The sequence below is a fragment of the Mus musculus genome, chromosome 2 (genome assembly GCF_000001635.26).
Source record: "Mus musculus strain C57BL/6J chromosome 2, GRCm38.p6 C57BL/6J".
NCBI classification, from domain to species: Eukaryota; Metazoa; Chordata; class Mammalia; order Rodentia; family Muridae; genus Mus; species Mus musculus.
Window position 1 is genome coordinate 161,188,702 of NC_000068.7, and position 24,692 is coordinate 161,213,393.

Consider the following 24,692-nt stretch of genomic DNA (forward strand, 5'->3'; position numbering starts at 1 on the left):
AACATTGGTGCAGAGACTCACTGGAGGCCTCTGCCCTGACGGGTTTGCAGCTCTTTTGCTGCACAGGCTGTGGAACCTGCCTCCATGTGGGTTAAGCTGCATAGGCTGAACCTCATCCCAGCAAGTCTGCCTGCTATACAGGCTCACTTCCAACCACAGGTTTGCTGAACACCATGCAAACATCAGTGGACTGGTAAACTTTCTGTCCTAGTCAGTGGACAGGATCCCAGGTCCCAGGAGAGGACTGGCTACCCTCTAGAGGTCTAAGGGACAGATATTTCCATGGTCTTGATGATCGGCCTTCTAGCTGACTCCTCATTTTAGGACCTCTACCCTTGGGTGAACCCTCTCTCTCTTGCTGTCCAGGAAGCATTTTTCCCCCTCTTGATTTCTTTCTTGCACGACAATGCTGGTAAACCATTTTCCCTTGGGCCCTGGGCACACAGCTCAGGCAACAGGCCTGCAGCTGACAGCCATTAGCTTCTGTGTGATGACTGGGTGACCTTGACTGGGTGCTTGGTCCAATATTTCATTGATCTACTACCATTAGGACACCATGGCAAGATTAATCTATTGTTATTAATTTGTTCTCAGGACACTGGTAAGAATACTTTAATAATGTCTCTCAGCCAATGAGTATCTTATCTTCGACCATACCTCCAGGCTCCTTACTGGGATGCTTCCTGGGAAATCTCAAACCTCTAAAACTAGTGCCTGATTTAAAGGCATCCAAACTTATTCACCTTTGCAATCAGGTCTGGCCTCAGTACCCAAGACCTGATAATGACTCCACGTGGCCATGTAATGTCACTTTTGATCCTACCGTTCTAAAGGATCTTCATACATGCTGCCAGTGGTCTGGTTAATGGAAGGAGGTCCTCTATGTCCAAGCTTTCATCTGTCTTCCCTCCAAACCCTCTCTTTGCTCTTCCCATCCCCCAACTTGACTCCTTCTAGCTGTGAAACCTCAACCAGACGAAGCTTCTACTACTCTTGATCCAGCTAATGAACCTCTCTCCCTTACCGACCTGCCTCTACAATCTCTCCTACTTCCCCAGCCTCCTCAGCTTCCTCTTCTTGCCAGACTTCCCCAGAGATTCATTGCTCGTCTTCTCCAGACTCCCCCTCTTCTGTGCAAGCTACAGGCTGCTCCAGTTGCCCTATGCCAGCACCTACATTCAGCTTCACTTGCTCTAAAATCTGCAGTCAACCTCCCTACCTCTTCCCCTACCAAGCATAACTCAGCACCAGTCCTTCCTTTAAGGGAAGTTGCTGGGATAGATGGTCTAATTAGAGTACATGTCTCATTCTTGCTAAATGAACTTTCTTAAATAGAACAAAGACTGGGATCCTATACCTCCAATCCCTTTGCCTTTATTAATGAATTTCAGTATATCAATCTTATAGCTTGACTTTCTGTGATATACATATGATTCTCAGTAATAATTTACTCCCTTGTGAGTGCAGGTGAGTTTGAGAACAGGCTAGGATACCTGTAGATGAGATTCATCAGATAGACTCAGCATACCCGATTGGGTCTGAGATGATACCCGACAGGATCCTCAATGAAATTATAATTCCCCATGTGATATTCAAGCCAGAGACTGTTTTGCAACATGCCTCCTAGCCAGTCTCTGTAGGGCTGCCCTAAAACCAGTAAATTATGAAAAACTCTAAGAGGTCATCCAGGATAAATAAGAAAATCTGTCTCAATTTTTAGAGCACCTTATAAAAGCCCTATTACAATATACTAATATAGACCCTGAAAATCCAGAAGGTAAGCAACTCCTGATGACCTACTTCTTTTTCCAAAGCTACCCTGACATTAAGGCCAAACTTAGATGCTTAGAGAGGAGACCCCTAACTCCACAGGCAAAAGCCTTGGTGCTGGCCTTTAAAGTATATCATCAGAGAGAAGAAAAGGCCCACAGACAAAAATACTCTATTTTGGCAAAGGTTGTAAGACCAGTCCCAGCCACTGCCTGGGCTTCCTGGCCTTCTAAGGCCATCCAGGTCACTGGGCGAAGGCTTGCTCTGATCCCCACAAGCCATCAAGGCCATGCCCAAAGTGCCTTTCCTTACCACACTTCTCATTTTTCTGGCTTTACTATTTGATCCCTGCCTCATTAACTTCATCTTCACATTCCTCCAATGACAAATTCAAATAATTTCTAACCAAACAATTAATCAGTTCTTTTTACAGGATTACCAACTACTGTTCACAAAGGAATCTGATGTGACAACTATCAAGTGAGCCCTGATGGCGAGGGTCAACTACATCCCAAAATTGATGATGCCCCTGAATAGCAGGAAGCAATTTAAGAGATCAGATGCCCCCATTCCTGCCTCATCATTGGTGTAATGGTAAGAAAAAGGGAGGAATGTTAGCATCAGGTGCATCCCTGGACAGCTAGAAGCCTGTTTACAGCCACCTCTAGGACCCAGGGATAAGACATGATGGTCTATTGCCATGGCACCGACTATATATTCCTTTGCAAAGTCACACCTTGATAGAAAACTCATCTCTCCTACTCCCACCCCTGTTGTTGTTGTTGTTGTAGTTGTTGTCTCCTCCTCCTCTTCCTCCTCCCCCTTCCCCTCCTTCTCCTCCTCCTCCTTCTTTTTCTTCCTCCTCCTCCTCCTTCTCCTCCTCCTTCTCCTCCTCCTTCTCCTCCTCCTTCTCCTCCTCCTCCTCCTCCTCCTCCTCCTCCTCCTCCTCCTCCTCCTCCTCCTCCTCCTCCTCCTCTTCTTCTTCTTCTTCTTCTTCTTCTTCTTCTTCTTCTTCTTCTTCTTCTTCTTCTTCTTCTTCTTCTTCTTCTTCTTCTTCTTCTTCTTCTTCCTTCTCTTCCTCTTCCTCTCTGTCTCCTCCTCCTTCTTCCTTCTCCTTCTCCTTTCTTCTTTTCCTCCTCTTCTTCCTCCTCCTCCTCTTCTCACCACTCCACTTCACAGAGGCTTCCTATGCCAAAAAACAAAAACAAAAACAAAAACAAAAACAAAAACAAAAACAAAAACCTCTCACTTGAGTCCTGCAGCTTTGTGTGATTTGTCTGTGACTGCACCACATATCCTAACACTTCATGTCTCAAAACTTCACTCCACCGCAGTCCTCTGCACTGCTATCCTGAAGTGACTCTCACTGATGTTCTGTGTTCCCCCTGGAACCCTTGATGTGCCTGTGTTCTCTACTTATTCCTTCTTATCACTTTGAGCTTGGCCATGAGGACTCCTTTCCTTGGTTTCTACTTCTGAGTCAGTGATCTATTTTCTTAGCTTTTGTTGAAAAATACCTCTGTCTACAAAGTACATGGCTCTGATTTCTACCTTTCTGGTCCCTTATGGTCCTTCTGGTGCCTTCTGGTTCCTTTGATCCCCGGGATCAAACCCAGGGCCTTGTAATACTTCTGTATGCAAATACTGTACCACAGAGTTACATCTCCCATCCTTTGTTCTCTAGCCTCTGAACCTCTATGTGCCCCAATTTCTTTTACTTGTTTCTCCCCTTTCTCTCAAAACAATGTATTGTTGTCATAGAGTTATTTATTTTCTTAGGATATCCTGGTCTAATCAATTTTTTTTCTTCTGTGAAGTCACTCAAATCAAGTCCTAGAGGTGAGTGTGTGCTCAGCTTCTATCTACATAGAATACCTAACAACATCTATAAAAATAAGACTTAGATTTTCTATGGGTCAGACACTAGGGTGTTCCATGTTATACTGATAGGAGAGACAGATACACCCCATTTATTCCTATAGGCAGGCTCTCTGGTCTTATATCCAGACCACTAAGCCACTGATATCCAGTATCTTTTGGAAATGTTAGTTAATTTTAAATCTGTGTTTGTCTTGAGTTTCAATTTTTAAATATGAAGTGATTAGAGAGAGAGAGAGAGAGAGAGAGAGATCTTAGAAGTTAGTCTTGAATAGCTGTCACTATCATTTTAGCTTTTTAAATCACTTGCATAACACTTGATTCTACTTTTAAGAATCCATTCTATAGAAATTCTCCTTCAGGGGCACAAAGATGTATGCATACAAAAATTTAATTTTAGGAACTCAAATGTTTATCAGGAATGGACTAGTAAAACAGGTTATGGTGATAGTCCACACCTGCATTGTTCTAAACAATCTACTGTGAAATGGTCTACTAGGAGATACATTATATGGTTTAAGTTTGAAGTGTCCCCCACAGGCTCATGTCTGGAGTACTTAGTCCCTGGTCTATAGTGCTGTTTTGAAGGTGGTGGAGCCTTTAGGAGGCAGGGAGTGGCTAGTAAGGGTAAGTCACTAGAAATGGGCCATCAAAACTGGTGTACACTTCTGTTTTCAGCTTGTATCCTGAGCATACTGGTTTGTGCTTAGTGAAGTTCTGCCACCTGTTGTCATCATCACATAGCCACTCTGCCATGCCTTCCCTACCTTGGTGGACTGAAATCCCTCTGGAGTCACAAGCCCAAGCCAACCTTACTTGCTTGTGGTTGTCATTGTCAGGTGTTTTGTCACAGAAGTAAATAACATACGAGTCAAGAACTTTTTAAAGACAGCCTTACTGACAAAAACAAGCAACCAACTTATGCCATGATCCGCTGATGCCAACAGGATGGATAGAGACAAAGTTGATTTGCATTTTCATGCAAATTTGTTTTTTATATTCTCAGAGGAATGAATGGTTCCTGGAACAATGTTCATGGCTCTTTGAGCAACACTGCTAAAGCTTAAGGGAATTTTACATGTGTAGGTAAACAAAGATGCTTACAATACTTAGTTCATTTTAAGCTTCTATAGCAGAATACCAGAGAATGGATAATTTATAAAGATGGGAAGGCTAATTGGCTCAGAATTCTGGAAGTTGGGAAATTCCAGAACAGGGTGCTTCTGGCATCTGCTCAGCATCTGGGGAAGGTCTTCTTACTGTGTCACAGTTTGCATGGTAGAGGCTGACATAGGGGAGACAGTAAGCAATGTATCTAAGCCCTGTCTGCTGTGTGTGTGTGTGTGTGTGTGTGTGTGTGTGTGTGTGATAAATGCATGTGTGCACATGTGAGCTCATGTGCCTCTGTGGGGACAGTGGGTATTCTTCCCTATTGTGCTCTCTCTGTCTTATTTCCCTGAGGCAGGATCTCTCATATTTGTTTGCTTTTTTGTTTTGCTTTGTTTTGTTTTTGGCTAGGCTGGTTGGCCAAGAAGCTCTAGCAATATTTTCATCTCTGCTATCCCTGACCAGGTTTTCAGTCATATACAGCCATGCTCAGGTTTTTTACATGGATTCTCTTATCTGAACTCTGAAGGGTACAACAAGTGCCCTTCCCACTGAACCATCTCTCTTGCCTTGAACTCTTCTTATAAATCCCTAAGGATGTACTGAAGGACCTACCTTCATGATTGTATCTAATCCTAGTTACCTCCCCAAAGACCTTACTTCCAAATCCCACTAACATATGAATTTAGGGATTAGATTTCCAACACCTGAGCTTTCAGGCCAACACATCCAGACCACAGCAGGCATATTGTTAAAAGGGGGGAAATTCTACAGAATAGGATGGTGTTTTCAAAAATAAGACTCTAGACCCAAAGGGGACACATAAGCATATAGACATGGTGCCCAAAACACTTCTGAAAGGAGTCCTAAGAAAGTCCACTAGTGCTTGGCGGCCTTTTTGGTACAGTGGAGTGGCTGGAGTCTCTTTGTATTAGTCTGTGTCCTTCTTGCAGCAGTAATTAAGTAGTCTGAATGTCACTCCTTCTACAGTATTATACCCTTCTTACCATTTAATGTTTATTACTCAAACAACTCCTTTCCCAGGAAACCAACTATATACATGTGTCACTTCCACGTTGAAAAACAAACTCATTACAGAACTCATATTGCTGCTTTTAGGACCTCTGTTTGCATAACATCTCTCTCTTTTTTTCCCCTTCTTCATTTTCTCCTGAACACTCTTTACTCTGTTCTCCCAGCTGAGTCTGTGCACGAGGCTGCTCTCTATCAATGCTTTGGCTCTCCATTCTGGCAGATACGTTTACAGGGAGTCATTTTGGTTCACAGCCTGGTGATGAGGAAGGCTCAGGGGCCAGCATGATGATTATGGTTCTAATTTGCAATTATACAGTGATTTTTTTTTTCCACGCTGATCATGAAATCCCGACTTCCCTCCTGTTTGGGTTGGAGAGTCAGAAGCCTCTGATTTGATTGGAGTAGTATAGGGTGTGATTACAGTGAGAATTTGGCTTATTAAATTGATTTGGGAAGAACTACATATTGGGCAACAAATGTAAATTACTTTTCTCTATTTCCCAATCTCCTACACAATTGCATACTTATCGTTTGTAGCTGACCCTGGGCAGAAAAGTGCAAATTCCACATGTCTTTGAAATAGGAACCCTTGAGACGCTGCCTTCAATTCTTTAAGTTCTTGATACACATAGACTGGTCCTGCTGGAGGTGGCGTGGAATTGAGACACTAGCCCTAAAGTGGGGTTGTTTTGGTTCAGATGTTCTAGGCCTACCTCCTATGGCTTCTGGTTTTGTTTTTGCAGCACTGGAGTGAACTCAGAGGTGTGAATTTGTCAGGCAAGTGCTGAGCTATGGAGCTGTACCCCCCCACCCCAATCATGGTTCTTGATGAAGATTTAAACAATTTTTATTTAAAGAAATATCTTGTAATCTTATGTCTGTGCATGGAGAAGTGGAAGGGCTGAGGAGATGACTCATCCAGTAAAACGCTTGCTCTCTAAGAATGGGGATCTGGGTCTGCTTCTCTAGCACATGTATAAAGCCAGGCATCGTGGCACACACTTGTAAACCAGGTACTGGGGAGGCGGAAACAAGGGTATCCTCAGGGCTTGCTGGTTTAGCCTAATTGGTGAGCTCCAGGTTCAGTAATCTGTCTCAAAATTAAGCCAGAGAGCAATTAAGGAAAACACCCAGTGTTGCCCTCTAACCCCCCCCCTCCCCTCCCACAGTTTGAGAACACATCTAGAGCCTAGAACCATCACTTCCCCAGTGCCTAGACACTTAACAGCTTAAAAAAACAAACTCTCAAAGATGTCTCAACGATTCCTTCTACACAACACCTTTAGTGCCGAGCTTCCAAGTCTCTATCTTGGCTCCCACTCAGTCTGCTTCCATGAAGACTTCCTTCCAGATCTTTAAAGCAGATTCCTTGTTTAGAATTGCCAGACTGATACTCACAAGTGTGTCTCCCTCCCCTTACTGCTGCTGCAGGTTGTATTAATAAGGCTATTGTCTGGAGGACTATTTGTTTCTCTTCCTCTCCCTCACGCGCTCTCTTTCTTTCTCTCTCTCCATCTCTCTTTTTTTTCTCTCCTACTCTCTCTCACCTAACAGCACAACAACACAGGATTCCTTCTTCAAGGTCTCTTAGAAATGTACGGCTGACTTAACCATTGCCAATATTCAGAATAGTTCAGTGGAGTCTTACGTTCTTTCGGAATGCTCAAAATCTCCCCCAAGGCTGCTGGCCTTTATCTACAGCAACTCTGTATACTGCTCTCCTCTCTACTACCTTTACTGCTGGCTTCCCAAATGCCTTCAGTATCTTAAATGCCAAACAGCAACTCCTACATGCTGAGATGGATGGATGTAGGAAGACATGTGCACCCACTCGTTCTCTCGGTGTGTGATCTCCCCTCACAGCTGTGCACATTAGTCCTTTCCCCTGGGAACCCTGCCTTTTGTACATCCTCAGGCAGCCTATTATTTTACTCTTAGCATTTATTACACTTTATATGCCTGTCATCGTTCAAGGCTTTATTAAGATATACAAGCTCTGAAGGACAAGAACTTTGTGCTTCTTCCTTGGCTAGTGCCCACACAGAGCACAGGTAGTACTGAAGTCAGCCTTCAGTAAATATTTGGGGCCATATAGATGGTCTTCAAGAGGCTTAGTAAGAATTCCAAAGGGTATGCAAGCACACATAGCTGTTAAAGAAATCATTAAAAAAATAAAAATAAAAAAGAATTTATTCTGTACTCTCTTACGGACTTGGTTTGATAAAGAAAAAAATAATCTATTTTATCTACTCAGTCTGACTTCAAAAGTCCACAAGAAAAAATTTTATTTCAAAGCACTTCCTCTATTTAAACATTATAAAAAGGAAGAGCGGCCAACATTTCTTCCATTTTCCTATTACTTCTGGAGTCTTCTAGGCTCTGAGGGTGGCCAAGGCAGCAAATGAAGTGAGAGGCCATTGATATGCAAATGAGGTCATTAAGATTGGAGGCCACTCCCCAGAACCCAGTCTCAGTTCCTTCCAAGTCAAAGCCAATTTGCATTAAAAAAAATTGAATCTCCCAACTTGAAATTATTCTCCAAAGCTACAATGCATAGAAATTAAACTATTAAAAAGTTGAGTTTTCAATCGATATACTGCTGTTTGGAGGACAGAGCTGGCTCTCCTCCAACAATTAGGCTCTGCTTGGTTTGTGAAAGGGTTCTGGGGTTAAAGACAGACACTTTTTTTTTTTTTTCTGAGACAGGACTTCTCTGTATAGCTCTGGCTGTCCTGAAACTCACTCTGTAGACCAGGCTGGCCTCAAACTCAGAGATCTGCCTGCCTCTGCCTCCCGAGTGCTGGGATTAAAGGCATGCGCCACCACGCCCGGTTAGACGAACACTTTTGATCTTAGGTTCACCTCTGTAGTTTTTCTGGACCATGGAAAGATAATGCAGTCAAAGTAAGTACTCTCAGAGAATTTGCTACTACATTCAAGCTATAATAATGGGAAACAAGATCCAGAAGAAACCCTTGTGTGCGTCTCCCTGCTCTCTTGAATTGTCAGTCACCAAGGACAGTGAGAACAGAGACAAATAGCAGGTCCCTCTGGGTTCTTATCTCCATGAATAACAACACCATCCATTGAGTTCAATTTCTCCTTCTCTTCCTTTAGCCTAAGCCAGGACTGTACCATAGCCACTGTAGAAAGTGGTTTGGAAGCCCTGTGAGTATGTACGATGAATGACCATACTGGAACCAACTATTAGAAGGAAGATCAATTTTACTTAGCTGGATTCAAGGCTTATAAAGTTTGGAGGTGTGTGTGGGTAGGAACATCCTGGGTGGGCAAAGATCATTGGCAGAGCGCGTAGGCACCTAAATGCCTCGTTAGCATGGTGTCTTAGTCAGGGTTTCTATTCCTGCACAAACATCATGACCAAGAAACAAGTTGGGGAGGAAAGGGTTTATTTGGCTTACACTTCCATGCTGCTGTTCATCACCAAAGGAAGTCAGGACTGGAACTCAAACAGGTCAGGGAGCAGGAGCTGATGCAGAGGCCGTGGAGGGATGTTCTTTACTGGCTTGCCTCCCCTGGCTTGCTCAGCCTGCTCTCTTATAGAACCCAAGACTACCAGTCCAGAGATGGCACCACCCACAAGGGGCCTTTCCCCCTTGATCACTAATTGAGAAAATGCCTTACAGTTGGATCTTTTGGAGGCATTTCCTCAACTGAAGCTCCTTTCTCTGTGATATCTCCAGCTGTGTCAAGTTGACACAAAACTAGCCAGTACACATGGGGAAGCATTTTAGGAATCTTAGGTGCTGGCTGGACAGGTTCTTATCTGGAGAAAGGAAATTGATCCTGTTATCTAATTGAGGCTACACGACATTCCTCAGGTAGAAGCTGTGTGGGGGCTTAGAATTCCCCAAATAGGGTCAGAGAAGAAGTCCTGCTAATGGAGGGAGTCTCCCTATTGCACAGAGCCCAGAGGCAATCTGGTCATGAAGGACTTGGACCTTAATTAGCAGAGTTGTCCCACATCATTGGGTACGTTTAAGATTGGGACTGCTTTTATGTTCCAATGATTGGACTGTTATTACATGGTTTATGTGAAGGTACCTTTGTACTCCTGCATGTGAATACCAGAGGTTGATCCTGGGAATCATCCTTGATTGTTCTTCTGCCGTATTCACTGAGGAAGGATTGATCAGTCAAACCCAGAGCTTGCCAATAATGTCATCCTTGCTAGAGAGCTTGCTCTGAGGATCCCTGTCTCTGCCTATCCAGGCTGGCATTATAGGTAAGTTGCTATGCCCACCTACCGTTCACATAGGTTTCTAAGATCTGAATTCTGGCCTTAGCTCTTACAGGACAAGTCCTTTAACCACTGAGCCAACTCTCCAGTCTATCATTGTCAAATCCTCCATATCCAGGCTTGGAGAGATCGCACAGCAGTAAAGAGCACTTATTGCTTTGGTAGAAGACTGTGTTTAGTTTCTAGCACCTACATGGTAGCTTACAACTATCTGTAACTCCAGTTCCAAGGGATCCGATCTTCTCTTCTGACCTCTTAGGGTATCAGGCATGCACATTGTCCTCATGTAAAATTACATTCAAACCACTCATACACATAAAATAAAATCAATTAATTTTTAAATTAATTTTTTTCCTTGGAAAATCCTGCTATTCTTATTTGGATATGAGGTAGTGCCTTTCTCCTCCCAAAGGCTTGAATATTGTAAGATTTATGTGCTGGCTAGTTTTATATCAACTTGACACAAGCAGGAGTTATTTGAGAAGAGAGGACCTCAATTGAGAAAATGTCCCCACCAGATTGGCCTGTAGCTACCTCTGGAGTATTTCCTTCATTGATGACTGATGTATGGGAGGGCCCAGCTCACTATAGTAGGTGCTACTCCACCTTGGTGGTCCTAGGTGATATAAGAAAGCAGGTTGAGGAAGCCAGGAGAAGCAAGTCAGTAAGCAGCTTCATGGCCTCTGCATTAACTCCTGTCTTAAGTTCCTGCTGTCTTTTCTGGATGCTGGACAGAAGCTGGAAGATGAAGTTAACCCTTTCTTTCCTTAGCTGCTTTTGGTCATGGTGTTTTATCCCCAAAGACTCCAGCTGGTGGCACTATTTGGGAGATGTTGGAAACTTTATGTAGTAGGACCTAGATGGAAGAGTCACTGAGGGAGAGGGGTCCCTGGGAATATCCTAACCCTGGCTCTTTCCTGTAGTGATCTATGCTTCCGGTCCTCACCACTTCTTCACCCTGCCATGAAGTCTTGCTCAAGAACATAGGGCAAAGACCCTGTAGGTTGAACTCTCTGAAACAGTGACCTCAAATAAAGATTTCCGCTTTACATTATTTTATATTAGCCATCCTGTTAGGGCAACACTAAAACTGCTCAGCGCAGCTGTGATTGCTTTTAATACAGAGACCTGACCAACTAGCACTTCTTCATGTCCAGACGTTGGTTTCTAAATTTCACAGATGCTTTGAAATACATTTCTAATCTCACGGAAGAGAGGCAAAGCAAACACCTTCCAGGAAAGTGGGGTGTTTTTCATCTATCTTGCTGCCTAAATTTAGTTTCACATAAAAAAATCTCCAAAATGCTGTCAAATCACTCCGATGGCTGGATGCCAGGGTCAGAATTGATGACTTGTGAGAAAAGAGAGCAGAGGTTCTATGATGATCTTGGGGAAATGGGATGTGGCTGCTGAGGCTCAGAGTTTGGCTGCTTGTAATCTCAGCCCTGGTTACCAGCCCCACCTCCTATTGCTGACAGATGATAACCCTGTGGCTCCTGCACCTGCTGATATACCTGGCGCCTGCTTTGGAACTACAGCCATGAAGCCTTTGGATTAAATTGTCCTCTGGTTCAGTTGATTCTTTTCTTCATTGCAGGCTATTATGGTTAATCTTCATTGTCAACTTGGCTGTATTTTGGAATTGCCTAGGAGATTCACCTCTGGGAGTGTCTGTAAGGATATTTAACTAGGGAGGGAAAACCTAGTTTAAGTGTAAGCTGTATAGGTACACTAAGTCAAATGGGGAACAGGGGCAGGAAAGCCGGGTGAACAGCCACATTCATCTCTCTCCACTTCCTGATGTGGACAAAATGAGACCAGCCACCACAGGCTCCCACCGGCATGATGAATTATATCTCTTCAAACTGTGAGCCAAAAGAACCCCTTCCATCCTAAAGTTGCCTTGGTTAGGAATTTTGTTAGAGCAACAAGAAAAGTAATGTCCCAGCTGCTGTAGGAGATGTATGGTAATTAAGACCCTAGGTACCACTGCTCATTGACTGCCCATTGGTCTTTGATGGATGACCCTCAGTGACTCCATTTGTAGTAATAGAACCCCAAGGGGGCAGGGAGAGGTTCGCTGTGTACTAGTTACCAGTTTGAGTTCAGGAAGACAGAATACCTATATACACAAGTTATAAAAAAGTGGATTGGTTATCTAAATGTATAGAGAGTGTCACTGGCAGGAGGGCCCCTAAGATTCAGGAAAGCTGCTCGAGCAGGGTAGATGGAACCTCTACTGCACATGCTTCGCTTACTTTGAAACTAAGGAAATCCCCAACATTAGCTCATTCTGGGTTTTATACTCCAGGGCAACAGTATTTTGCTAGGCATTGAACTATATCAAGTCTGTTGGGAGGAGTTGGACACAGTTCCAGTTGTCTGGTGTTGGGAGCTATTAAGACAACACAATTGTCCTGATCTCTGAATTGGGCCTCTTTCCCCCCCACCCCCAGAAGAAAAGGGGGTCAAAAGCGGGCCACTGAAGCACCGCTCTGAGAACAACCACAGATTGTTCTAGCCCTAAGTCAGCACCGGATGTCCTGACCTCAAGATGTACCCTGATACCACCAAGTTCCTGCTTCCCCTTGTAGTTGCCAAAAGAAAATTTCCGCTGCCCCATCCCTCCTGCTGAGGAGTGCTTCCTCCTTTGCTTGTGCATTTAAGCCTTGAGCCTTGCTAATACAGTGACACCTTGATGCTATTCAGAATGGCTCTGTGTCGTTCCTCTCATTTGGTGTCCGTCTCCCCCCCCCCCCCCATTTGGTTCTTAGGAGAAGGTCCCCTCGAGACCCTCAAATAACTGGACCTGCTGGATGGGTCAGTCTGGGCCAGTTCTCCAGCCATCTCACTGTGCTCTGTTCTAGCACTTTCCAAAGTCAATCTTATTTTTTTTCTTTTGATGTTGAATTGAACCCTGGGCCTCATACATACTAGATAAGCATGCTGCTATTGAGAAACATTCCCAGAATCACAATTCTTGAGAATTTCAAGTGAGAGGGGATAGAAATAATAGGTCCAAGACTATGCAGTCTATATATGCTGGGGTCCTGAAGAAGTAGGCGCTGGCAAGTAAGTGCAAGCAGGCAGAGAAGAAGAGCAAACCTTCCTTCTTCCATTGTCCTTATGTAGCCTTCCAGCAGAAGGTGTGGCCCAGATGAAAGATGTGTACCACTACGTCTGGACCTAAGCTGTTCTTTACTTAGAACTTGCTGTCCCAGGCTGGCCTTGAACTCAGAGATCTGCGGGCCTCTGACTCCTGGGATTAAAGGTGTATACTACCTTGCCTGGGCCTAAGATTTTCATGGCCACTATGCCTCAAGATCTGGACCAAAAGCCTTTGACTTTCAGCCTCAAGATCTGGATCCCAGGTGTGCCCTCCATTTCTGGGTTGTAGTTCATTCCAGATAGAGTCAAGTTGACAACTGGGAATAGCCTTCACAGTGGTTCTCTTATCTGCAGAATCACTAAGATAGCATCTCCAGCCCTATCACTTTGGCTCTTTTGTCTTCAGAATCACTAGGATAGCATCTTCAGCCCCATCACTGCTTCCTTTGGTACACACTTCCTCTTCTGACTCTTCCAGCATCCCTCCTCTCTCAGCTTTATAGTGATCACAGTTAGCCCACTGAGAATCCAAAGCAATCTGATTTTGTGATCCTTCCCTTAATCTCCAAAGTCGCCTTTGCCCTGTAAGATATTATTTGTGGGTTCAAGAGGTTAGAATGTGGACATATTTGGGAAAGTCTATTGCATTTGGCACGTTTTCTGCTTGCTTGTGGCAGTCTTCAGGTGGCTATGCTGAGGAGGAAGTGCTCTGTATCAGCCTCAGGAGGCTGAACCCACAGCAGTGGTAATGGCAGTTACATTCCACTACAAACTCCGGAGTCAAGGCTACTGTTCAGGGAGAGATGTTTGGGAGCTTTCTCCCATGGCCAGAGTTAGGATTCCATCTCCTGGAATAATATTGCCACATTCCTAGCACCTCAAGTGGAGCTAGGCAGAGTTGGCTCATGAATGCGTCTGGGTGATACTGTTGCTTCTGGAGAAGACCAAAATGATGAACTCAGGCCTCTGTGATTTTCCAATTTTCAATCTCCTTGGAGCCAAGGGTATGGGGGACAGGCCTTCTAAGAAAGTCAGAGTCAAGAGCCTTGGGAATGGCCTGGCAACCTAAAGAAATAATTAATATTAATCCATTGCAGTAACATAATCCATAGCAATAATATTCAATAATTGTTAATTAAAATTTAATTCAACACATATGAAATTAAGTGTTATAAATATTTTAATGTAATATTTATTACAATTTAATAATTTATCTGTACTTAATGCTATGTGCTTTTATTATTTTATCAACGAATGTATGTAACTTTGAAATAGTATGAGAAGATATGGTATAAAATGAAAGCGCCCCTTTTACCTCAGTCTCTTAGTTTCTCTTTCTCAGCAGCAGGGATGGATTGAGACACTGCTGAGCTGCGCCCAGCCCTTGCTCTTTTGAGACAGAGTCTCTCTCTATAGCTCAGGCATGTGCTGACTGACTAATCCTCTGGTTTTATTGTTCTGTTTCTTTTTGAGATTAGGTATTGCTATGCTGCCCAGGCTGGTCTTGAACTCTTGGATGTAAATGAGCCTCCACTCCAGCCTCTTGAGAGCTGGGATTATAGACATGTTCTACCTCACTCAGCTTCTGTCCTATATTCTCAATCCTATCAGACTTCCAGGACTAGGCCATGGATGGCCTACTAGCAGCTGTATGGCTTCCTTTTTTGAAGGCAGCCATTCACACTTCAGAAGCATTCAGATAACACTGTGGCTACAAATTAGCACATTATTTTAGGCCATTTCTGGGCCATCATTTTATCCTTCCTTTAGCTATTTACTGCATGCAAATTTTCCACACGATGCAAATTCCAATCACTTTATGCAAATCATCTACTGTAAGTTCCTAAGCCCCAGCACCTGCACCAGGCAGAATCAGGTGATTCAGGCCTCAGAGTCTTAAAGTGCAAACACTTAACTCAGAGAAATCTCTTGGGGAAGAGTTGAGCATTGGCTAAGGGACAAGAGCGTCTGCAAATAGCCTGCTTCCCTTACTGGGTGTGCTGAACCCTGCTGCTTCCCCACCGGTCTTCCCTAGCTCCCTGCAAGCCCCTTCCAGGTGGTAATGACTATTTGGAGTAAATATTTTGATGTGAGTGGAATGATTAAGTCTCAGCTGGCTCTGCACGGGAACTAGGCGGCAATTAGGTTTCCCAGTCAGTGCAGGTGAGCATGTCATTGTCCCTGGCTAGGCACAGCTAGGTGCTTTGAAAAGCCCCCCCCTTTTTTTTTTTTAAGGTAGACTTCCCGGAAGAGGAAGTGAAGGAGTGGATACCCACTGGAATCACCTCGGCAGCTGGTTCAGACTGGTTTGACCTTCTCAGGTATTGTATTTTGACCAATGGGGCATGGCAAGAACCCTGACAGTTGATTTAAAGGTGTAGAGCAAGGTTGAGGTGAGTCTAGGCAAAAGACAGGAGGCTCTGCCAAAGACTGCATGGAGTTGGGCATACCCGTCTTTAGGGGTTAGTCCAGGTCCTTCCTGCTGGGACACAACTGGGGATGAGGCTAAGTGATAACTTAATAATTTGTTTCCTTTTCATCTTTTTCCTCCTTCATTTTTTCATTATATTTATTTACTCAGTTATGTGTGTGTGTGTGTGTGTGTGTGTGTGTGTGTATGAATGTGTGTGTGTGCATGTAGGGGGTCAGAGGATATCTTGAGGAAGTCTATTCTCCTTCCACCATGAGAGTCTTAGAGATTAAACTTAGGTTCTCAGGTCTGACAGTAAACACCATTCTATCTTCCTATTTTCTTTCTTTGGGGCAGGGTCTCCTGTAGCCTAAATTGGCCTCGAATTCGATATAGAGCTGCTATTCGATACTGACCTTCTTATCATCCTGCCGTCACCTACCAAATGCCAGGATTGTAGGTGTGCGACATTATCTTGGCTTTCCCAGTGGTAGGGATAAAACCCAGGGCTTTCTGTGTGCTAGACTCTGCTAACTGAGCTGCACCCCTGGTCCCAGTAGTGGGTTTTATGAACAGTTTTATGAACAGCCTAAACTATCATACAATAAACTTCATATGTTACTTTGCACAGTGCAATGATTTGGACATATACGCACCCTTGAAACCATCATATACCAGATTTCCAGGGCTGCTCTAACATGATAGACTGGTTTAAGCAGTAGAAATATCTTTTCCTACAGCTTTAGAGGCCAGAAGTCCAGTATCAGCTTGTAGTCAGTACTGGATTCTTCTGAAGCTTGCAAACAGCCCCCTTTGCCCAGACTCTGTCATCATACCATGTTCCCTGTATGCATGTCTGAGCTAAAGACATGGCCATAGTGGATTCAAGCCCATCCCAGTGACCCTACTTCGCTTTGGTTTCCTCTCTGCCTATCTCCAAACAGTCAGGCTACAGTGCTGGAGTCTAGGACTTCAACATAGGTATTGTGGGAGGACATAATTCAGGCCACAACACTGTCACATCTGAAAGTTCCCCGCGACCTTTTCTAATTCTGCCTCCCTTTGCCATTTCCGGGCAGCCACTGATTTGTTTTCTGTCATAGCAGACTAGTTTGCGTTTTCTTAGAATTGTACACAAATGAAATTACACATCATGAATTCTTTTCTTATCTGGATGTTTTTTTCTACTTAGCATTATCATTTTCAGATTTTTCTATGCTATCAGTATCAGTATTTTCCCTTCCCCTTTTCACAAAGCCTTACTGATTACCTAGGCTGGCCTTGAACTGACGACGTTTCTGCCGCAGTCTCTTGAGAACTAGGAGGATTCCAGGTCCATGGCTTCACATTTGGCTCTTTGGAAGTTTCTCCCTCTCCCTTCCCCACTCTTCACCTCTCCCCCTCTCCCCCTCTCTCCCTCTGAGCAGTGTTCCATTGTATAGGTATTCTACACATAAGTTACCATTTACCTGCAACAACCTCTGTGTTTCCAGTTTGGGGCTCTAGTGAACAAATTGGTTGTGAGCAAGTGCTTTTAACTGCCGAGCCACCTCTCCAGCCCCCATGCTTTTCAAGTTGGAAGATACATCTCTCACACACACATTTTCTCTGAATTCCCACTATAGGATTGTGAAAGCAGTCACTTTGGTTTTTAGGTTGTGAGTAAGGGAACCAAAGCAAGATGCAGCCGCTATACTGTGTTGGAAGGAATAGGGTCTACTCGCTTCCTGAACATCTCCTGGTGTGGGACTCCCAAGTGGTCCCAGTAGATGTCTATATCTTTCAGTGAATGACTAAATCCACGAGGAGGAGTAAGAGTGTTGCCTATGGGCACCCAGAAAGTCCAGAGCCAGGTCATCTCCCTCCATGCACAGAATGTGTACTAAGCTCTTAGAAAAGGGATATTAGCTTTGCCACTTCCTTCTAGAATGAGTACTACAGTGCCTGCAGTTGCCTCTGGTGTGAGGTCAGAGGTGGGCTGGGACCTGCCAGTCAAGGAAGTGCTGAGGCTTCACCAATGGGTTGGCCCTGGTAAGCAGGGTTCACCAAAACAGGGAGCAGTAGCCAGTTTCTGACTGGTGCATCCTGGCCAGAGCATGGTGAGGGTGCTTCATGACTTCAAGCCCCAGAACAAGGTGGGTGAGCCAGCCTGAGTTTGTGCCTGTAATTCTGATGCCAAGCTCAGGTCTCTGATCTCTGTCTCCCCACTCTCTTTGATTGAGGGTTTTCTGTGTCCCCAAGGAGGTACAAACAGGTTATGGGATGTGTGTGTGTGTGTGTGTGTGTGCGAGTGCGTGCGTTCTTGTGGTTTTGTATGTGTGGTAGACTATGAACGGTAACCTGCTGTGGAGGTATATAACCTCTCCTACTTTATCTTAGGTGTCAGCATCTGTGGCCATAATAAGCCTGAACTATGGAAAATACATCTTTGCACTTTTACTGTACTTTGTACTGTAAGGAGAACGGTACCAAAAGCAAAGAACCCTGTGTCCATCCTCTTTCTGTGTGCTAACCTCAGGTCCCATCATAGAACATTGCATCAGGGTGGCTGTGGACACACGGCCGGAAAGAATCCATAAAACCTCTCATCTGTTCACCCCCACTCCTGTGGGAAGCAACACTGCTCTCATCCAGTGGATTGAGACTCTGGCTGGAAATCAAGCATCCTGTCTAAGGCCTATCAGATAGAGCATTCCCAAGACTCTGGGAGGCTTCCTGCCTCTAAGTTGTACAACTGGACAGTCACGTTCTAGGATACTACTTACTTAAATTTTGTCTCAGCTTCATCATTCCTGGTCCCAAGAAGGGGAGCCTGTATGCCAAAACCTGCTTCCCAGAGCCATTTTGTTGCCCCTCTGCAGGCAGAAAAGCTAGAGTTCCTCCTGCTATTCCCCGGGCTGTGTACAGAGGCCCAGAACCTCCTTAAGGTCCCTGCCAGGTAGATAAGAACTTTCTGTAGTCGTGCTTCAACACAGGAGGGCTGCTTGCTAGGGGAAGAGTTCTTAGCACTGAGTGGTTAGGTGGGGGGAGCTGGAAGGGAGGACCACCTCTCTCTCTGTGTGTGTGTGTCTCTGTGTCTCTCTGTGTCTGTGTCTCTGTCTCTTTCTCATACACACACACACACACACACACACACACACACACACACACACACACGATTGGGGGGAAAATGGGAATCTGAGTGGGAGACATTAACAAGAACCAGCAGATGATGATGGGTTTGGAGCCTAAAATACCAGAGAGCTCTAATCCAGGACTCTGCTCTGTTGCCATTGTGCTGGGTGTTCAGCTCAGAACCTTACATGTGCCAGGCAAGAGCTCTGAGCTCATTCTCAGCCCCTCCCGGTTCTACTTTTGTGTGACCCTGCAAAAGTCTTTTTATCCCTCTGAGCTTAATGCCCCTTATTGATAAGAGGCATGTTACAGTTATAGCTTCCATTTAGAGTTGTGAGGATAAGCTCAAATAACAGATAAATCCCTCTGGAACATGGCTGCACATAGTAGGGACTTACCTAGTTTTAATTTTTTTCCTCTTCCTCCTTTCTTTTTCCTTTCCTTTTCTTTTTTCCTTTTTTTTTTTGAGGGAGTTTGGGCACAGATGACATAGGTTGTAATTTTTAGAACAGTTGTTATTAAATAGTAAACAGGACACAAAGGACATAATCACAGAGAACCTGAAATGGGGACATTTTTATTTAATTCTTAAATGTTGGGAAAATTGAGCTTCTGATGGAGATTTTCAATCAGGCATATTGTGCGGCTCCAAAACCCACCGCAGGGGGAGAGCGTCGCCTGCTGCTATGTCTCACAGCACACATCTGCCTCAGCTGGATTGCTCCTGGGACACTGTGGAGTCCTCAGCTGGGGCACACCAGGGCCCCAGTTCCCCCACAATTCCTTTCTTCTTGCTGCCTTTGGGATGTGGCTTCTGAGATCCTTGTTACAGACCCAGTACTCATTGTTCAGCTGAAGGCCTCTACTGGGAGGGGTAAAAACCAAAGCAAAACAAAATCAAAACCCAAAAAACAAAGGCTCACAGAAAGAAGGGAGGAAAGTTTTGGAAATGGTGGGGGAGAGAGGGAGTGAGCATGGTCTCATGTCTTCTGGAGAAGGGACAGTGGCTCAGGGTTTGCCAAGAGCTGGGATGATCTGTTAGAATAAGAAGGGCAGCTTTGAGACTAGCTGATGCTACAGGCAGCCCAGGTCTCAGGCTGGCCACTTTTTGGGGGTGTAGTTCTTTGTTCCATCTTCTTTTTGATCCCTCTTTCCTCTACACTCTCATTTTGACTTCCCATCTTCTATCCAAAGCTTCTAGATTGTCATTCTCAGCCCATGTAGCCTTTCTCCAACACAAGGCTCTTAGCCACAGAGCTGGATACACAAGCTCCCATCTCCTCCCCAAGTCACAGGATGTTGGGGTCAGGTCTTCTCCAGTTTAGGGGAGCCAGCTGCTCTTGACATCTAGATGCTAGTAGTTCAACTTACACACACACTCCTTATGCCTCTTTATCCTCTTGGGCTTAAGTGAAGGAAGCTAAGCCTTGGAAGGTAAAGGTTGCTCTGTTCATCAACTATTGGAGTGAGAGCCAGAGTACCAGACTCCAAAGCTAGCACATTCTCTGTATAGTTTTCTAAGGGAGAACATTACTATTCCTTTTTATTTTCTTGTGTATATGTCATAGTGACGGTGTGGGTGTATACATGCTCATGTATATTCATGTGTGTGTTGGTGCACATGAAGGTCAAAGGCCTACCTTGCTTTGTGAGACAGAGCCTCTCATTGATCTGGATCTTGTGAATGAGATTAGTCTAGTGAGCTCCACAAATCTGCCTATCTCCACCTCCCTAGAGTTGAGATTATAAATATGAACTACAATATCAGCATCTTTGTGGGTTTTGGGGATTCAACTCAGGTCCTGATGGAAGCATCTTTACCCACTGAGTCATCTCGCCATATTGAATTTTTCTTTGTCTAATTGGAACATATATGTTCCACCTTTCCATGAGTTTTAGGCCAACTTTAATTGGTTTTTCTGATACATGTTGTGATTTAATGTACAGGGGAGTGATTGGTTGATCACTGGTTGAGTATTCTCCCAGGGTACATTGAGATCGAAGGCTTGATCCGCAGGGCGACACTATTGGGATGGAGTAGTCCCCTTGGCCTCAGGATTCACTGGACCAGATGCCAGGGGACCCTAGGACAATGCCTGGAAATTCCAAGGTTTTTGATCAGGTTCTCACCTGACTGCCACTGGGCTCAGTCTTTCCATTAGAGACACACATGTTAGCTGCGAATAGTTTATTTTCATATATGACTGTCTGTACTGTCATATGTCACCTGTCCTGTCACCGATGCATCATCTTTCCTTGGCTGTCTACACTAGTCACCCCTGACCACTCAGAGAGGGGCTTAGCTGCTCTCTGAAGACCAAGGGCCAGAGGACAGTTTGCCTTTGTAATCTTGTCACATAAGAGAGCAGAGGACACATTACAACACAGTCCCCTCCTTGCTTCATTCCCAGAATAATGTGTCTGGAAGTGAATTAGAAGCAGATTTCACACACACACACACACACACACACACACACACACACACACACATACACATACATACATACATACATACATACATATATATATATATATATATATATATATATATATATATATATATATATGCAAAGGTCAAAGGCATAACAACTCAGAACACTCTCTCTGTTTAGTCAGGCCTGCCAGCAGTTACAACCCCCAGCTCCAGGAGAGAGGGGACAGGTACTGATGCTTGTGGGCCATATTGGTGGCAGGTGTCCTCTACTTTCCTTTGTGAACAGGTCATTTTTATTATTACCCTTAACTTAGAGATGAAGAAAATGAGCCTTAGAAAATATACCAGGTATCTATTGCTGTAACTACTAAGCCTAAGACTTGGTGGATTTAAACGAAAGCGTTTAGTGTTGCTGTTGCTTCCAGTTGCCAGGGATCTGTGGTGGTATAGCTGTGTGGTTCTGGGTAGCTCTATCGTCTCTCTTGAGGCTGTACTCAAGATATTGGCTTGGGTTGTAGTCATCTAGATGGAGGCTTATAGCTGGGCCATTGATTTCAAGATGATGCCTACCCATAGCTGTTGGCTTGAAGCTTCAGTTCTTTGTGATGCAGAACTCATAGTAGGACTATGTTATTAATGAGTTTAGCTTCCATCAGTGCTAATGACCCAGTGGAGACCACGGAGAAACCCTGTGCCTTCTTATGAACCATCGTTTCTGATGTACCTGATTGGCCAGCTTTGTTCACTGCAAGTGTAATTATGATTACATTAAAAATTTTATCTCCTATTTAAACTTAATCCCCCCTGGTTCTCCTAAGATTCTATTCTATAGAAACACACACACACACACACACACACACACACGCACGCGCGCAACATACATAATTTTAGAAAGAAAAAGAAATGCTTTTAAAATATGGAAAATTGGAGACAAATTTTGATTGACCAAATACATTGTATGTCATAATAACAGAATGCTACATAGCCCCCAAATAATGAGATGGGTATATAAGAAAAACTTTTTAAAACACATTGTTGAATGTGTATGACAGTGGCTATTGAATGAGAGCTGTATATAGTTCTATGTATCTAAAAATATGTAGTTACATATAGCTATAAATATAGTATACATATTTAATTCACTTAAATATATGTATTTACTTTTACATAAATGTAAAGCACACCAGACTGGGGCTGGGGCTATGACTCAGTGGGTGAAGTACTTGGCATGCAAGTGTGAGGGGCTCAGTTTGGATCCCCAGAACACACATAAAAACCCAGCTCTGTAGTGCATGTGGGCAATCCTAGCGCTCCTATTTCGAGATGGTAGACAGAAGTTGGAGGATTTCTGGAAGCTTCCGGGCCGGCTAGCATGGAGTGCACAGCAGTGAATAGGAGACCCTGTCTAGACAAGGTAGGAGGCAAGCCTCGAGACCCAAGTTTGTCCTCTAAGCTTCGTGATATACCGTGGTACACTTAACGCCCTCCTCCCCAGACCCCACACCAAGCTGTTAACAGTGTTCTGTGTAGGATGCAGGACTTTGGGAAGGATGCACCTACATCATGCCCTCTTTATTGTTTCTCTAAGTTCCGTTCATAACTGATAGCCCAGCGAAATCAACCCAGACATTGTTGTTAGCTACAGACATGATTTGAATGCAGCCGCTTTTCCCACTAACGCACTTCTTTTCTGACCAGGATTGCAGAGTGGTTTTTCCTCCCTGTACCTATCTTCTTAATCTTGTGCAGTTTTGAGTTTCTCATTTCCACCCCCATTCATGACCTTGGTGTTTTTGAAGATTAGAGACCAATCATTTTGTAGAATGACCCTCAATCTGGGCCTGCCAGGTGTCTCCTTGTGATTAGAAGGAGATTATTCATTTTTATCAACACCACAGGGTATATAGGCTTGCCCTTCTTCAGACAGCTTATTACAGGTCTGTCTTATTGTGTGGGGTGTCAGAGGGTAAATATGAGGTTGACCAGTCTTCTCTGGCCAAGTTACTATTTCTTTTCTCATGTTTAGGAAATATCTTGCTTGCAACAATTATATATGGTGCTATTGGCCTAATGGTTATTTTCATTTTTCATTATTTCTTGCATATTTACTAGATGGCTACTTTTTTTTTGTAAAAATGAACTGTCCATTTCTGTCAATTTATTCAATGATTATTTCTGTATGAGAAGTAAACATGCTAAAAAGTTTATACTTTGTATCAGTAACATAAATAAAAATCCTAATTTTTTTTGAGTCATTGTTTTTCAAAAAAAAAAATGAGCTGATCACGTCTGGTAAAAGCTACTGCTGGGTATGTTGGGTGGGGGAGCAGGATTCTCAGGGAGGAGTGTATTCTTGGGGGACAGAACATACCCAAAGGCTCCTTGCAACGTGGAGATTCTTTTTTTTTTTTTTTTTTTTTTTTTTTTAAAGATTTATTTATTTATTATATGTAAGTACACTGTAGCTGTCTTCAGACACTCCAGAAGAGGGCGTCAGATCTCGTTACAGATGGTTGTGAGCCATCATGTGGTTGCTGGGACCTGAACTCCGGACCTTCGGAAGAGCAGTCGGGTGCTCTTACCCACTGAGCCATCTCACCAGCCCCAACGTGGAGATTCTTAATTTCATTTCACACGTGGTGAAATGGCTCAGGGAAGTGAATTTGGTGATTCATGCGGAGGCGGAGGCTGGGTTAGGCTCTACAGCTAGCTGGTTCCATCAGGAGGAGGTGAGCTCGAAGGCTCCTTTCAAGTCTGAATTTCTGCACCTATGAAGTCTCCCAGCTGGGCTGAGCTCTGACTCCATCCTCCCATCTATGGGCAGACTCAGGCTGAAACCTCACTGCCCACGGGCAGCCTCAGTTGCTTCCAGTACTGATCCAGTTCGCCTGAACGTCAGAGATAAGGTTTTCTTTAAAGAGCCTTTCCACTCTTCCCGCCCTGAGCAGGGCTCCATCCGGCTGCAGTTCTTGCCAGCACATAATTTAATTCCTCTTCAGCACAAAGACATGAGAAATCAATTGTGTGAGTGTATGTGTAAATGTAAATTCAAGTGTAGTGCCTGTTCCCAGTGTTGCATGGGGGTGGGGAGGCGAAAAGGAGCCCCATTAAGACTCGGGATGGAGAGAGAAGGTCAAGGCAAACTCTATGGTTCCCGCAATCAGCTCCTATCAGGCCCATCACTACAGTGTCTTGGGTATCCATGTTCTTTGGGTTTCTTGGGAGAGAATTCAGGCATAGTTTTTAGTTGAGTATTTTAATAGCCTTCTTTGACCCATTGTAGCACATCACGCTCCTTGACCCGTTATATCTATGTCTGTACTGGCACTTTCTCTTTGGCATTAGCATTTCAATAATCTCTTGGTTTATAACATCTCTTCGCTTGGACTATAAGTGCCATAACAGATAGTTCTCATGTTTGTTTTTCTTTTCCTGTATATCCACCACCTACAGGGCCTGGGATATAGTGGGCACTCCATTAATATTTATTAAGTGAATGAATGCTCTTGTTAGTTTAAAAAAAAAAGAGAAAAGCCATCTTGGAGTCCGAGGAAAGAGTTCAGCTGGTAAAGCGC